This window comes from Calonectris borealis, chromosome 15, assembly GCF_964195595.1.
Source record: "Calonectris borealis chromosome 15, bCalBor7.hap1.2, whole genome shotgun sequence".
In the NCBI taxonomy this organism is placed as follows: Eukaryota; Metazoa; Chordata; class Aves; order Procellariiformes; family Procellariidae; genus Calonectris; species Calonectris borealis.
Genome location: NC_134326.1, coordinates 3800850 through 3815995, shown reverse-complemented (window position 1 = coordinate 3815995; position 15146 = coordinate 3800850). Strand labels below are relative to the sequence as shown.

General features: G+C 48.4%; 1 protein-coding gene across 9 annotated transcripts in view; it reads right to left on the bottom strand.

The window, feature by feature from the left end:
* SIL1 (SIL1 nucleotide exchange factor) overlaps positions 1-15146 on the bottom strand; it is a 101800-nt gene that overhangs the window by 59277 nt on the left and 27377 nt on the right. The window lies entirely within an intron of this gene.

The following is a 15146-nucleotide window of genomic DNA, read 5'->3' as shown; positions in this document are numbered from 1 at the left end:
CAGAGTTGCGTTTGCAACAAGTCCAGGATAACAACGCTGGTGCCGTGGCATAAAGGCTAGTCCGAGACTTGCAGCTTGCTCAGTGCAAAGCTGAAAATGCCCTTTTATTTGCAGTTGTCACTTGGAAATAACAGCAGAATAACCTTGGCTTTGGAACAGAAATCAGCTTGCGGAGGAAGCCTGTGGGAGCACAACCTCGGGGCTGCAGACTCGTGGGCAGGAGGGTGGCTCGGCTCTGCTACGGATTCTGCACTCGCAGAAGAACTAAATCATTACAACAGCCAGAAACGTCCCTTGGGAAGGAAATCCTCTCAAAGATAAATCAATAACTCAGTGTAATTTTAACATGCAGCCAGGAGAATTTACATTGCCAGGAAGGCTGAGAGCTCTGCCACGGAGACAGAGCCACAGCATCATCAAACGGCCCTGCAGCGGTCCCCTGCGCAAGAGCTCAGGCTCCGGGTATTCATGGCCAAGCCAGGAGCCTGGGCTCTGCCGTGGCGGGACCGCTACGGACCCAAAACGAAAGGGCAGCAGCAGGGACGTGGCACGGCAAGACTCCCTTGCGACAAACCTACCTTTCCCCGGTTGTGTCCCAGCTGCCCTCCTCCGCAGCAGCGTGGCTGCTCTCCGCAGTCGTGGCAGCGTGGGCAAACGCTCCCAGATCTTCCAGGGTAAGAGGTGTGCAAATACAAAGCGCGAGTTAAAAGAGGCACAGGAGTCCAGGGGGAGAGCTACAGCCACGGCCTTCCCCCCCGGCCAGGGTTACGAGGGTTCCCACCAGCCAAACCACCCACACAATAAGGCGAGACAGTGATGTGCCGCAGCACACGCTGTGATTAATGAGACTGCAATTTACGTAATTATATTAATGCAAAGTACACTTAGACCAATAAGTTCAAGGAAACTAATGACACTTTGCAGCAGTTCAACGCTGAGCAGTAACTCTAGCAAAAAGAAAAAAAAAAAAAGGACCCTAATTATTCAGTAGTTCCTCTCCTCCCACATTCTCAGGGTCAGCTTGGAGGAGAAGGTGGCCTGAATTATATTTTCGTTTCCAGAACATCAACAGAATTGCTAACTAAGTTCCAGCGGCAAGGTCGAAGCCTGCCCACAGTTACGCATGCCATCCCCCTCCCGACTGCCGGCTCCAACAAACGGTGGCACCGCTGGACCCAGGAAGATCTCGGGCTGCCCATGTCCTCTGCGAGCATGTTTAAAACGCTCTGTGCTGCTCCTCCAGAGACACGGCACCAGTGCCTCTGCCATCTTTTTGCTCCGGTCCCCAGCACGGATGGGTAAACTACAGCAACTAATTCCTTAGAAGCTAAAACTGGCCTCCATGAAGCACGTCTAGGAGTTGAACCTTTCTGAAGATAAGCCTGACAAGCACACACCCCAGACCAGCCGGCAGCAATTTACTGCATACCCAGAGCACCTACACATTGCGTATCGCTGCAACCGAAGCACCCGGCAGACATGGGGCCTGTGCTGCCAAAGCACAGAGGGCTCGGAAGCAGCCTGCCCGCAGGCAGGTCCAGCCACAAACACATCCATGCCTGCCCGGAGAGCCCTGGAGCGGGACTGCTCGCCACCCTGCTCCACAAGAGCTTGAGGCACGTGCAAACCCTCCCTACACAAAAAACTTCTGTTGCTGCTCTTTCTCCTTCGTGCTTTTAGGACTTGCGATGTGCAGACACACACGCGGTCCTCTGTCCTCTTCCGCACGCGCTCCTCCCCTGCTGCAGCCCACCCGGAGCAAGGGATGCATTTCGGAGCGCCTGTGCTGGCCACAGTCACGTCACTCCTCACACCCTCCCTTGGTCCCACCAGGCTCTCAAACAGATGTGCCCACGCTTCATGAACGCAGACATGCTCCAAGTGCCTACATCTGCAAACCCAACTTTACAGCAGCTACAGATGTGACCTGTGTTTCCATACTACTTCACCGAGACTTGGACTTCGCACCTCTGAAATGCCAAGATCTTCAAGGGGCAACGTCAGAGCTCGTGCCAGCCCTGATCCAAAGAGCTGAAGATGCACTATGATCACCCCAAACAAAACCAGGACAACCTGTTAAGCTCCTACAATGCAGAACATGAAGGTGCCCGAGAAGCCAGGACAGAAAAACTCTGCAAAGACTACACAAAAGAGGAGACCTCACAAGTGTACCTCCACGTCTGATATAAAACCAAAATCAAAACCACAATTAAATGAATGGTTACAGGTTTAGGGTCTCAAGATTGCACTCATGGGCTACAAGCGGGCAAAGCTCTCCTGGTAGCTTCCAGGCTCAGCAGCAGCATCCTGCAAGAGGGAACGTGCAAAAAGTCAACTCAGTGATGATCGGGAAGGCACATCTAAAGTAATCCATCACACGGCAATCTGCGTGCACCCAAATGTCCTGCCACACAATTAGAAATCAATAGCAAGACGCAGAAATCCTCCACCACACAGTAAAATATAAAAAACACTTGTAATATTGATTTTAAAAGTGCCTCAGAGAAGACAGTTGTGAAGGAGCCTGAGAAAGCAAGGCAAAATGCTGGAATTGAAGCCTTTTTTTCCTCAAAACAACATTAATAATGGATTTTCAATGCAAGAAGAAAAACTGAAACCCACACCAGATTTTCCTGGTAATAACAGCTTTGTGCAAAGCCCAACTATTAGTGTAACAGGGACGTCCATCAATCAAGCACGCGGAAAGTACTTCGAGAGCTAAAAAAGGAGCAAGCAAACATCTGCTTTTGGCAACTTAAATTTTGCCCTTAAGCGCAAGGAATATAATAAATTATCAGAAGGCTGGGCTTGAACTAATTTTCTTCCATCCTGGAGAGCTAAAAGCTGAGGACGGGGGTAAAGGTACACAAACACGCCGCCGCTGTGATTTGTGCCAGACAGAAAATGGGAGAAACGGACACAATTTCATTTGCAGACTGAGGAACTCTTGAAAAACGCTGGTGCCATTCTCAGCACCAACAAGGCAGCGAGCTCCCGACAGCGAACAAGTGGCAACACCCGCAGAGAAGCGACAGTGAACTATTCTTTGAGCCCGCGGCTTTAGCGATGACCTTTTTGTCATTACGGAAGGTCTTGTCAACCCTTCTCCACCTTCAGCCATCCTCAGCCTGTCCAGGACTGTCCACGCCCTGGAGCGGTACCAGGGTGGGATGACAAGACATGCAATCTTGCTCCGAGATGACAGTCGCATCCCTCCTCGCTACGGCTCTTCTCTTCCCGTTGCCGCACGCTGCCCGCAGGAGGCTGCGGTGATTAAGGCAGGTCATGTCGGTGCCTGCGTTTCTCAGCGCTCTCATCAAGCAACGCTTCACATTTCGGGTCCATCCACCCAGACAGGCACTGACTGGGGTGTTAGCAGCAAACCTGAGAAAAGGGGGATTTACACCAAAAAACCCAGCTGCCAAAGAAAGTAATTAGGGTGCCCCTATGCCTTCAAGATTTCCTCTTTTTTAAAACACAGTAGGTCAAAACAAGCGCTGGAAATAATGAACAGAATTTACTGATTCAACCAGAAGAAGCTGTAGGCATCGCTGCAACTAAGTCTTAATAAATTCTGAAGAGTGACACTATAAAATGACATTATGGAAGTCTGTATTTATTGTCTCCCCATGCTTTCTGTATCCAAGGTGCCACGTTACACTTAATAACAGTTTTTCTTCCCAGCTGCCAGTGTTGCAAATCCTGCCTGTCACCTGACAATCTAACAGTTGGGGTTCACCCCCCCAAATACACACATCTCTACCCGAAATAAAGCTTTGGTGGGGTGAACAGGGATAAATGATTAAACCAGGCGATGCCCAGGACAGTATAGACTGTCTCCTGGTCTCTCAGGTGTGCAGCTCCGCAGGGCTCACTGCCATGCAGCAGGAGGGTATTTTTCTCCCTGCTCCGCCGATGGAAGCGACGCAGACCAGGAGCAGCCGTTGTAGGAAGGTACCTCCACACACAGCCACGTTTCAGAGCAGAAACACGCCGAGAACGGCCAAGCATCACCGCCGCGCAGCCCCGGGAGCGCTGCCGGGCTGCACCACAGCCTGCACCGGCACGGCAGCCCCGCCAGCCAGCTCCTGCCCGGTGTCGCAGCAAGCTCTGTGCGAGGCATCGGGAGGTCCTCGTGGATAACCATGGAGAACCAGGGGTCCTCCTGTTCTTCATGCCAGAAATCTCCCCTTCCAGGGTTCCCAGCTCAGCTACCACTGCAAAGTATAATTCAGCGACCCCATATCTGGCTTTTAGACCGTGGATACAATCTTTCTCGAGCGTGGTCTTCATCGAGTGTCGTGTTTTACCTGTTTGTGTAGTATTCCTAAGTCTGCAAGAAAATCACCTTTGCACTCAGGCTGTACGTGGGCAGTGCCGTGGGCTGTGGATAGGTACTTGACAAGTATAAAGAAGCCATCGTCCCACCCTGTCTGCATCACAAAAGAAATCACATGAACCATCTCTAGTCCACTTCAGGAAAAAAAAAAAACAACCAAACAAACCAGTAACACAACCCCACACACGAATCAATTTATCAAGTACAGCAGAGAGCAAACAGTAAAAACAGCCAGCGTAGGTGGTTTGACCTAACCCGAGGATCTTTGTTGGAGTGGATAAAGGAGAGCGTATACATTTCCTCCTCACAGAGCGGTTGCATTAACACCTCTGACCCACACAGCTTGATTTGCAAGAGCCTCGGCTCTTCCTCCTCTCCTGCTCACCAGCAAGACCGGGCTTTCCTCGCAGCGGCAGAGTGAGGTACCAGCTCTCCTCTGTGGGCAGTCTCGCTCTGCTCCTCCTTCAGGACATGTCCTTTCGACTTCAGATGTAATCCAAATGTTTGGAGAGCACCTTAAGAGATCAAAGTGGGTGGAAAGATGATAAAACAGGGCTCAAGTGAAAAGCCTCATGGCTTATCTTCCAGCAAAGGCTCTGGTCCCACAGGATGCCTTCACTCCAGCCTCTGGCTCCTGGCTCCAGCCCTGCTGGACCAACATCTCCCCAGTAGCTGGTCTCAGTCATCACTTTCTGGTGCCTCTCTTCAGAGAAGTCTCCAGCGACTCTTCCCACGTTTGCTCCGTTCAGGTTTCGGCTGATGTTAAGCAAGGGGGAACAGCCAGCATCACCACCAGGATTTGCAGCGCTCTGTGGAGCCCACCATGAGATCCTCTGTCTTAACAAAGGTACTGCCAGAGAGAGTCACAGATCGGTCGAGGTTGAAAGGCACCTCTGGAGATCATCCTGTCCAACCCCTGCTCAAGCAGGGTCATCTAGAGCAGGCTGCGCAGGACCGTGGCCAGTTGGGTTTTGAATGTCTCCTAGGATGGAGACTCCACAACCTCTCTGGTGGAGCTGACCAGTGTTCAATCACCCTACAGTAAAACAGATTTTTCTATATTTAAACAGAGTTTCTTCTATTTCAGTTTTTGCTGTCGAGGTCCCTCCGAAGGGCAGCACCCTCAGGTGCAGCAGCTTTGCATCATATAGTCTGTAAATACCTTCACAATACCTGTAAAAGCCTTCACAAATTTGCCACCCCGTTACAGCTCTAGGTAATCGACATACAGAGAGGTCTAATCATTTTTGCATATTATCATCTGCAGAACAGTGAGATAACTGTAATTAGTAGCAACCTGGTTAGCAGGTTAAATGATAGTATAATTAATGAAGAACAGGTGGGCTTTGTTTCAAATAAGAAAAACAGCAGATTATATCAAAATGTAAATGCATCTTAAAATACAGTCTCGGCGATAACGTAAAGGTGCTTTTAGAAACACCACCAGACAGAAACGGAAAGGTTTCGCTTGGGCTGAATGACAAATCCTAAAAATAAAACCTGGTCTGGGGTTAAAATGTAAATTGTTGATTAGATCTATTTATTCACACCCTGCAGTGATGGGAGAGACATGCAGCTTTCTTCTTTTACTGTGCAGGATCATAGGCACATTCCTGTTACTGCCATTGCCGCTTGCAAGGTCTTTGCAACCCTGGGAGATCTCCAGCAGAAGAACAGAAGAAATACCAAGTGACAGGCTGCATACATTAATTCAGTATTCAGATAACATCCTGTTGCAAGTGAATGACCCAAGCAAAACTTCCTGCAGTCTTTAGGAGCAGGCAGAAAATCGGGAGAGAGAAAAAAGAATCTCTGGACTGAAGAAAGATCTTTTGAATCACAAATGTTATCCTTAATTAGAATTTCCAACACCACTACGCTTACTCCTTCCAAAATGTAAACACATAATAAAAAATTAAACTTGAATATAGTGTTGTGAGAGTTCTTGCAATAAATGGGAATTAGTTCTACAAAACATCAAGACAGACCCAAGGAGATTACATTTCTTTCCCAAGCTTATGCTGGTAAAGCAGAGCTGGAAAAACAGAGATATATTTATTTTTTTAACTCAGAAGTTTCTTTGAGATGCTAAAGGAAGCAGTTTTAGTAAAGTGGAGAGATTTGTTTCAGTGTGCGTTCAAGTAAGAACAAACGCAAAACAAGCTTCTAGACCTGAAGAAACATCAAATAGCTTTTTTAATTTACATCCCAAGTTCATTGCAGATTCTAAAATGAATGGAGGGCAGAGATCAGAGAAAATGTCTCACTAAATCAGGACAGCATGATGGGTATTCAGAGCTTTCCTCAGAAGAGCAAGGTGCTTTTAAGCCAGAATGGAGGAGGCAGAACACGGCTCTGAAAAGGGTTTGTGGAAAAAGAGGATCTGTTGCTAGTGTGACTCTATAAATAAATATATGGAAAAATTAAAAAAAAAAAAAAAATAGCCGCAGCCACATCTGAGTAAGAGCACTAATTTGCAGGCATGAACTGTGAAGGACCAGGATGAAATATTCCTCGCAGGAGCCATTTGACTGTGTGCTGACTGCCCGAAAAAAGAATCTGACACTGTGCTCATCCACCTAAAATCATTTTTGTAGAAATTTTAGTAAGCGGGGTCTTAGCGCACATACAGCCCATGGGGGAGGCTGCAGGAAGGAACAGCCAGAGCAAGGCGGTGGGGAAAAATACTTTCTTCCTAATTACGAAAAAGATAACGCTGTGAAACTGTGTTTTAGTGATGTACGGGATCTAGATTGAACACCAAAGAAAAGGAGGTTTTGGCTCCCAGAGCCAGATGTTTTTGTGACAACTGTCAAACACACACCAGGGACCACAAGCTCCCAGAGCACAGGGCCCAGTATGGGTCTTGAGAAAAGGGCCCAGAAATGGTCATTTTGGCCACAGGCTGTACAGTACGATAGTTCTGCGAGGGCTAAACAGCACTTCTGCTCCAAGAAACGTCCCACGGAGGCAGGCAGTCTGGATGCGGAGCCAGTGATGCTAAAGGGACGGATGTGGAAGGAATTGGAAAGACGGTGCATCCCTTCAGGGACAAGGCAGACCGCCTGCCTCCATCCCGGCCAACCTCAGCCAGCAAATGAGATCAAATACAGGAGAGTGGTCTGAAAACACGATGTCTGCATTACATCAATAGGTCAGAGATTAATTTATGAAATTACATAATAAAATTACAAAGGTAGGGGAAAAAAAAAATCAACTCTGCAGGAAGGTCTGATCTCTAGAGCTAACTGCCAACCTCTCCAGGAATGCGTGGTCAAACATGTCCCGCAGCCCCACGAGCTGCGCTGCTCTGCCGTCACGCCACAGCCTGGCAAAACAATTCCCAAACCAGGAAAATAATTGCCCTAGGAGCCTTCTGTCCCCAAAGGAGAGAGGAGGACGGCTTCAGAAGGTGATCAGGAGGCGCCGAGCTCTGCTGGCACAAGGAGGCTTCCCTCGGTGTGCAGCAGCAGCCTCTCCACTGAACGGCTGCGGCAGGCGCTGGATGATTGGTCTGATCCCCAGCATCCATGATGGGGCTTTGGGGGGAATTCAACGGTTTCACGGCCGTGAAGCAACCTCCAGGGTTTCATGAGGATGGAGGTCCAACTCGCAGCTAAGCAAGCACGCGTTGCAACGCTTGGAAGGCTTGTCTCACAAAACAACATCATGCATTTGAAGTGTAAGGGAGTTGCTCTGATTATATTTGGTCAAACCTTCAGAACTATTTAAGTAATGCTGGAACCCAAGTCATACTTTTTTAAAAAAACACTTCCATAACACCTGATAAAAACGTTGGAGCCAAGGTCCTAGTCTGGCTTGCTTGCTGTGGAAAGAAGAGGGGAGATACTCAGACTGGAAATTCAAGATAACCAAGGCTGTATATGCACTCCCAAAATGTTTTCCAGGACAGAAAACATTTTTCTTCCAAATCACTCTTACAAGCTTGAAATAAATGCGCAGACTGTTAGATAAAGACAGCGATAAAAATAGGCCCGTTATTAAATACTTCTTCCTTAACGAGGTTCATCCTTCTAAACAGTCACATGAAGGTTATTAATGTTATTACAGAAAATATAGCATGCTTGCACATAAAACCATAGCAAGATATTCCTCATCACCCAGCACACATTTAAGCATCTCTTAACATCTCACATGCTCACAGCATCCCTGGCTTGGCAGAAAGAAGATAAAAGAGAGGAATGAGAGATCTCATCTCTGGGAAACAGTTTCTCTTCTTTCAAAGCGCTTTTTCCCCTCCAAACAATGTAAATTTAATCACGTGAATGATTCCCACTGCTTATGTCTACTGCTATACAGCTGATATATTTAATCTCTTCGCTAACGCTACACTTACATTATAACAACACCAGTCAGAGCATCATTAAAGCTAAGTTCGAAAATATTTTGAAAAATGCAGCCTAACTTCCTCCTGTTGCATGAAAAAAGCCACTTGACTCTCAAAACATCTCCATCATCTGGTTTATAACCACTTTATAACTAACCCGTAAAACACTGTGAGGCATGGAGTCACACGCACAGCTAGCAGGAGTCACGGCTTGTCTGATGTGAAAATACATCACTACATCCTTGTTTCGGTTACGCCCAACATCCAAGCCCATGGCTACGTGTTAGAGAAGCTGCAAACTTGGATCTCGGCTGCTCAGAAGCACAATTACTTTCTTCCGCGGCGATGCACATATTGCCAAACTTTGTATAACCAGCTTGTTCAATGAAACCAGTAACACCACAGCCAGTAAGGGACAGCATTCACCCCAATTCACCAACAGCCCATCTCAGCCCCGCTCTGCTCCTAAACCTGAGCAACCCAAGAGGTAAATTTAGAGTTTTTTCTCACCAACGCTGCTGCTGCCAGGATCCCGGCAGTTCTTGAAGTGACTGAAAACAACGGAAGTTTCATCTGGGGTTGGGGGCGGAAATCGGCTCCCAGTTCACTTCCCAAATACTAAACCTGACACCCTCACGAACGTGCTGGGAAAACAACAGCTGCAAAACTTCCCAGGTCATGGAGAAGCAGATCAGAAACACGGGGAAACAACCCCCTGGGCCAGAGCGGTGCCTGGCCAGGCTGAACGTGCTCCGCTGGGCAGCACCTCCCCGCCCGTCCCACCGCTGCCAGTGGTGCTGCGCTGGGGCCGGGCACTGCCACCAACCCCTGCGATCATGCTTAATTAAAACCTGCAGGTTAAGTGTACTGATACACACAACAGTCCATTTCTGCCCACTTCCCAGGAATGATTTAGTACCAGGAGCTATGCAGTTCTGAGGTCTCATATTATTAAAATTTAAATATATGTATGTACTGCATTTACAACACGCTACGAAATATATAATCAAAACTGCATTACTACACTTGTCAAATTAGAGAAGCAGAGTGTTTTTTATAATGTGGGAGGGCTTTTTTTGTTTGGTTTTTTTTTAAAAACGTGCACATTCAGTTACTGGCCTATAAAGCTCTGTTATTTGCTACAGTTTCCATTTCTTAGTGTGAGTGACAAAGGTCCTGCAGGTCTGTCCTCTCCTGGGAGAGGTCAGCTTTGTAACATTCACGGTTGTTTCACGACTGTCTCAACTATGTGGATCCAAAGCCACCTACACCGGCCTCTCGTGGGGATGCTGGCAGCGGCTCCCGGCGGCTCCCGGCGCAGGGGACGGCCAGCCCACGCCAGCCGGGAAGCCATCCAGCCATCCCGCTCGCCGTGCAGCGCTGCGTTGCCCTTGTCTGCGCACTGAAGGGACAGCTTGACAAGGACCAGGTGTGCATCCCCGGCGGGCGCCCTCTGACCTCCCAGCTCGGGAACCTGCCGGTGAAGAAAATCCAAGCCGCTAACACGGAGCGAGGCCGCAGGCAGGTAACAGCGCTGCCCTCGTCTGCACAGCTGAGCTGGAAAGACGCCGGTACAGACAATACCTCCACATCCAAGAGCTGGCATCCTTCAAACACTCCCTACTCAAATAGAAGTTTGAAATACCTCCTGTCTGCACGCTCTCCGAGCACCTCGAGCAATCCCAATCCTGCCTCTCACTGTTATCCCTCTTACACGCATCAGGAGTAAGGCACGGAGAATTTGCTTTGTCTTACACGTCTGCCCTCCAGTGTCCCACACCAGCGCCAGAAGCAGCACGTGAAGCTTCAGCCCTGGCACTTTTGCCAGGGAAGACTTTCAGTGTGAGGAGTAATTCAGCACAAGCCAGTGTTAGGGAGACCGTGCACCCTGCGATGCGAAGGTGAGAAGTCAAGGAAAGCCCACGAGGATGGGGGAGCTGAGAGAGGAGAGCATGAAGGCACGTGGTAATAAAAAGGAGGACAGGCACAAGATACATTTAAGATCTCAAAAGCCTCGTATGCGAGAGCTCAGGTGGAGAACAAGCAGAGGGAGTGCTACCAGTGCCACAGCTCTACCTCCAAGCACTGAGCGTCTGCAGCTGCTCTCGAGGCTGCCTGGGCTCTCCTACCTGCTGCAGTCACCCTGCAGCTCTCCCTGTTGCTGGCCAGAGAAGATTATAATGACTGCACAGTTGGGATTTCTCCCCTCCGCACGTCGGTAACAAGTTACTTTAAAAAAAAAAAACAAACACACAACACACCACAACCTGGAAAAGAAGCATTTCATCTGGTATAAATGAGGTTTTTAAGAAATCCCATTTGCCTTCCCTCTTCATGCAAATCTGTGCTGATCTGATGAGGCTCCTATTTCCTGGATTACACACGTCAAGCTTTGCACAAACGAGCATATCCTGGTGGTTTAACGCCGTACTTCACACCCCTCTCTTGCCTGTGCTGACATAAATATTTCAGAGACCTGCACACAACTGTTTGAGTTAGGTCTAGGTCACCAAGAAGCCAGTGGTTTGAACAGATTCATTAATTCAGCAAAGCAATTAGCAGGAGTCAGGACATCCCGGTAACGGGCAGGAGCAGGACACCCACCGACAAGGTGTAAGGAAATCCTCGCCAGCCACCACATCACCCACACGGGCTGCGGGACAGGCCCTGGCACAGGACTCCTGAGACAAAGGGATCCCTCCTGCCATTACCTTCTCCTCCCAGCTTTAAAAACCTCTTCTTGGCTTAGAGCAGCGCTGGTTCGTTCAGATGCTGAAATCTCTTGAAAGACAAAGACTGGCAATGAAACGACACTGTGTTATGCCCCATCCCGAGTCCTGCTCTTTCTAGCAAAACCACGGCAAGTTCGTCAAAGCAGCTTCTGAAATTACCTCCCCAACGTGAACGCTCTCTTTGAGAACTGTGTTTCCATGCACATAAAACAGAGAAGGCAGCCCGAGGACCCTTGGAAGCTGCAGCCATGGATATTTAATGCTAAGCAATGCATCATCAGCTCCCCGCTGAACATAAGATGGTTTCATCTTTGCAGAAGCAGCAACAACAGCATGCTCACATCAACTTCGCTCTGGCAGATTGATCAACAGCGGCAGTCACGGCTTCTTATTTTTTAACTTCAATATAATTAGGCACTTAGGAAAATGACTCTGAACAGTACAAATGCTATAAGGTAACTGCAGGTATCAGCCCAGCGCTCTGCAAGCCAGAAGTTTAACCACAGCTAAAGGTACAGGCCACCGAGCTCCTGTAACACGTGCTCTGCCCGGCTAGATACCGAGACATGCTATCCAAACCTGAGAGAGATCCAATGCTGCAACATTTCAATCGCCAAAGCAAGATTTTCCTCCATTTCTCCGGTCTGCAGGGAGCTGCTCTGGAGCAAAGGAAGCCTTTCTGTGCCCCACTGTTGGCTCCTCTCAAATGGAAAGCATGCAGAGTAGACTGTAAATATTTCAATATTTCGGGCAGATGAGGGACCATCTGTATTTGGAAACTGGACACATTAATTCCCAACTTCAAACTGTCAGCTGAGAAACCGGCCAGCGAATTTTTGCCGCATCAGGGAGCAGGGAAGTGCTGCTGCCACGGAGGTGGACAGAGCCCATCTGCAGGGGCACTGCACAGCCCGGGCTCCCCACAGCGCTGGTCGCTGCTGAGGAGATGATTAACCCCCTTTTTTTTTCCCCAGTTAAACCTTTGCCTCTTCTATCCTTTTTCTTAATCTTCACAGCAACGTCTGTGGACGTCTATGGAGTCACTTCTGACCCTAACGTTGGGTGGAAAATCTGCTGGTCAGTGATGTGGTTAAACGGTCAGAGCAATCCGACTTCCAATCACCATCAGGAATGCTAAACGGAACAGAGGGAAACAAGGTGCCCAAATAACAAAAGGAGGTAATTCCTGGGAAATGAAGCATTCATGTGCTCTAGGATGTTGCGTGGCAGATTTGAGGTCACCTATAGACGTGAAAGAAATGCTTTTATATACAGAACCCCGAAGAAAACTGTCAATTTGACAGAGAAGACCATCAATGCCACCCAATCCTTCCATTCACCGCTGCCATCCCAAAGACTAAGGAATAAGAATATGGTTTGTTTGCCATAACCAACAGGCAAAGATCACCTTGAAAAGTGGTGGGGTGTTTCTGTGTGCTGACAGACTCACCTCCACACACTTGGAAGAGCTTAACGTAAGCAGGAACAAAAGCAAGTCACCTCTGCTACGTTTCTCCAGAGAACTGGAGGGTACTCCAGAGGGTACTATCACCTGGTAAAAGTGCACTCAGAAAGGAAAAGGACATCAGAGGAAGCACAACTTCAAAAAAAGTCTGTGTCTGTGTCTGTGGAGGAACAGATACCTGACCATACAATCACTAAGGTTGGAAAAGACCTCTAAGATCATCGTGTCCAACCATCAACCCAACACACCATGCCCACTACACCATGTCCCTAAGCACCTCATCTACACGTCTTTTAAATACCTCCAGGGATGGTGACTCCCACTTCCCTGGGCAGCCTGTTCCAAGGCCTGACCACTCTTTCAGTAAAGGAATTTCTCCTAATGTCCAATCTAAACCTCCCTTGGCGCAACTTGAGGCCATTTCCTCTTGTCCTATCGCTTGTTACTTGGGAGAAGAGAAGTGATCCGACCATGGGCATGAACATCCGTTCAGTGCAATCCCACTTGTTAAAACCCAAGTAGTCTTCAAGTTCCTATGGACACCAACCAAGAACAGAGCAAAAAGCCCTGCAGATGTCATCTTCATTTCCTCAGATGATATCAAAAAAAGTAAAATAGTGGAGGCGCTGGGAGGACCCTCCAAGGCGCACATATCCTTGCTGTCTAACCCAGCCGTGCCTGGTGCATTATTTAGTGCCGAACGAGAAAGAAGCGAACGCCTAACAAAGTGTTAAAGGACTTTGTGAAGTTTCACCAACCTTTCTACAGTCCGTCAGCTTCCTGGCTGCTGGCAGAAGAGACAACTGATCTCCTTGCTTCCAGATTACAGGCAGCAGAACTCTTAGGGTAACTGTCTCTCTCTGTTTGCATCCAGCTACCTCCAGCAGCTTGGAGCGTGCTCAAGGCGCAAGAAAGCACTTGATCAAAATCCAGCTCACATTGTAGGCAGTGAAGGAACAACCGCACAAAGCAGTGCTACATATACAATAACAATTGAATTAGGTGGAGGGATTTGACAGGTTACAGGTTGATGACACTGCTGCAGTCTCAGCGGAAGCATGGTTTGATGCAATTAGCAACAGGGAACTAGAAAAGCAGCAGCGTAAAACTGGAAATACATGTATAAAAGATGAGCAACTGCAGGACCAGACAGAAGCATAAAAAAAATCCTCTGCTGAGCTCAGAACAGGAACAAGATGAAACAGGACTGCGACGGGGGGAAACGCAACTCCGAGCGCCCTTCCACTATTCAAAATTGAAGATTCAGATTTTAAATCAAAACATTGGCTTCCCGGGGACAGACTGGCCCTGTTTGCTGCAGGGGTACAACGGAAGACAGCGTGGGGGCATCCCAGAGAGGCAGGCAGCAGAAAGCAAACTCCTGAGCACTGCGCTGCGGTTCAGTGCGAGCACGGCCCAGCCAGGACCGTGAAATCACATCAGAAAACATCAGAAGATGCAGCACCACCAGACTAGACATGCTGCCAGCGCGTGGGGCTCTGCTAAAGGACCGAAAGGCACATCCCTCGTGCAGCCACGCTGGCTGCTTCCCTCGTCCTGCGGGTCAACTCCCTCCCCAGCACGGATCTGTGCTAGCAAGGGGGAAACCCTCAAGGCCAAAGGCCACAGAGATGGGCTCATGAAGGCAGCAGGTTCCCCAGCCTTGCTTCGGGTAATACACGTGCTAAAAGTGCGAGTCACAGTCTGCACACTGGATTTCGCTTCAGAGAAACCCACAGGAGACAGAAACCCACGCTGGTGGGGGGATACCAAGGAAGACTCCTCTTTCTGACATGTTCCTACCCAAATCTGCATGCACATCTGAAATGAGGATCCATAGCGACCAGTTGATGAGGCAGGCCACCATTTAAGCCTTTTACAAAAGTAATTGAAATTCTTCTCCTCTGTGAATGCTGACAAGCTCCCCACTTCCACAAGCCCTTTGCTGCACATGCCCAATGTGGAATTGCTACAAAAATAAAGCAGATCAAGACAGCCGAGCAATGGAGAAGGTACTTCTGAACAAAACCGGCAACGACGTTTATCGTGACTGCAAGTATATACATATTCTGCTTCAACAAGGGTGGTGGGGATCTGCCGGTCTGACTACTAAGCAGGGACACCACACACCTTCCATACATAATGGTACAAAAATATAATGGTACAAAAATGGAATATAAGTATATACTGCAGCTTTGTGAAATTTAGGAGCTTTTGCTAAGACATTTATGTTATACAAGATTTACATTTGGAAAAGTCATT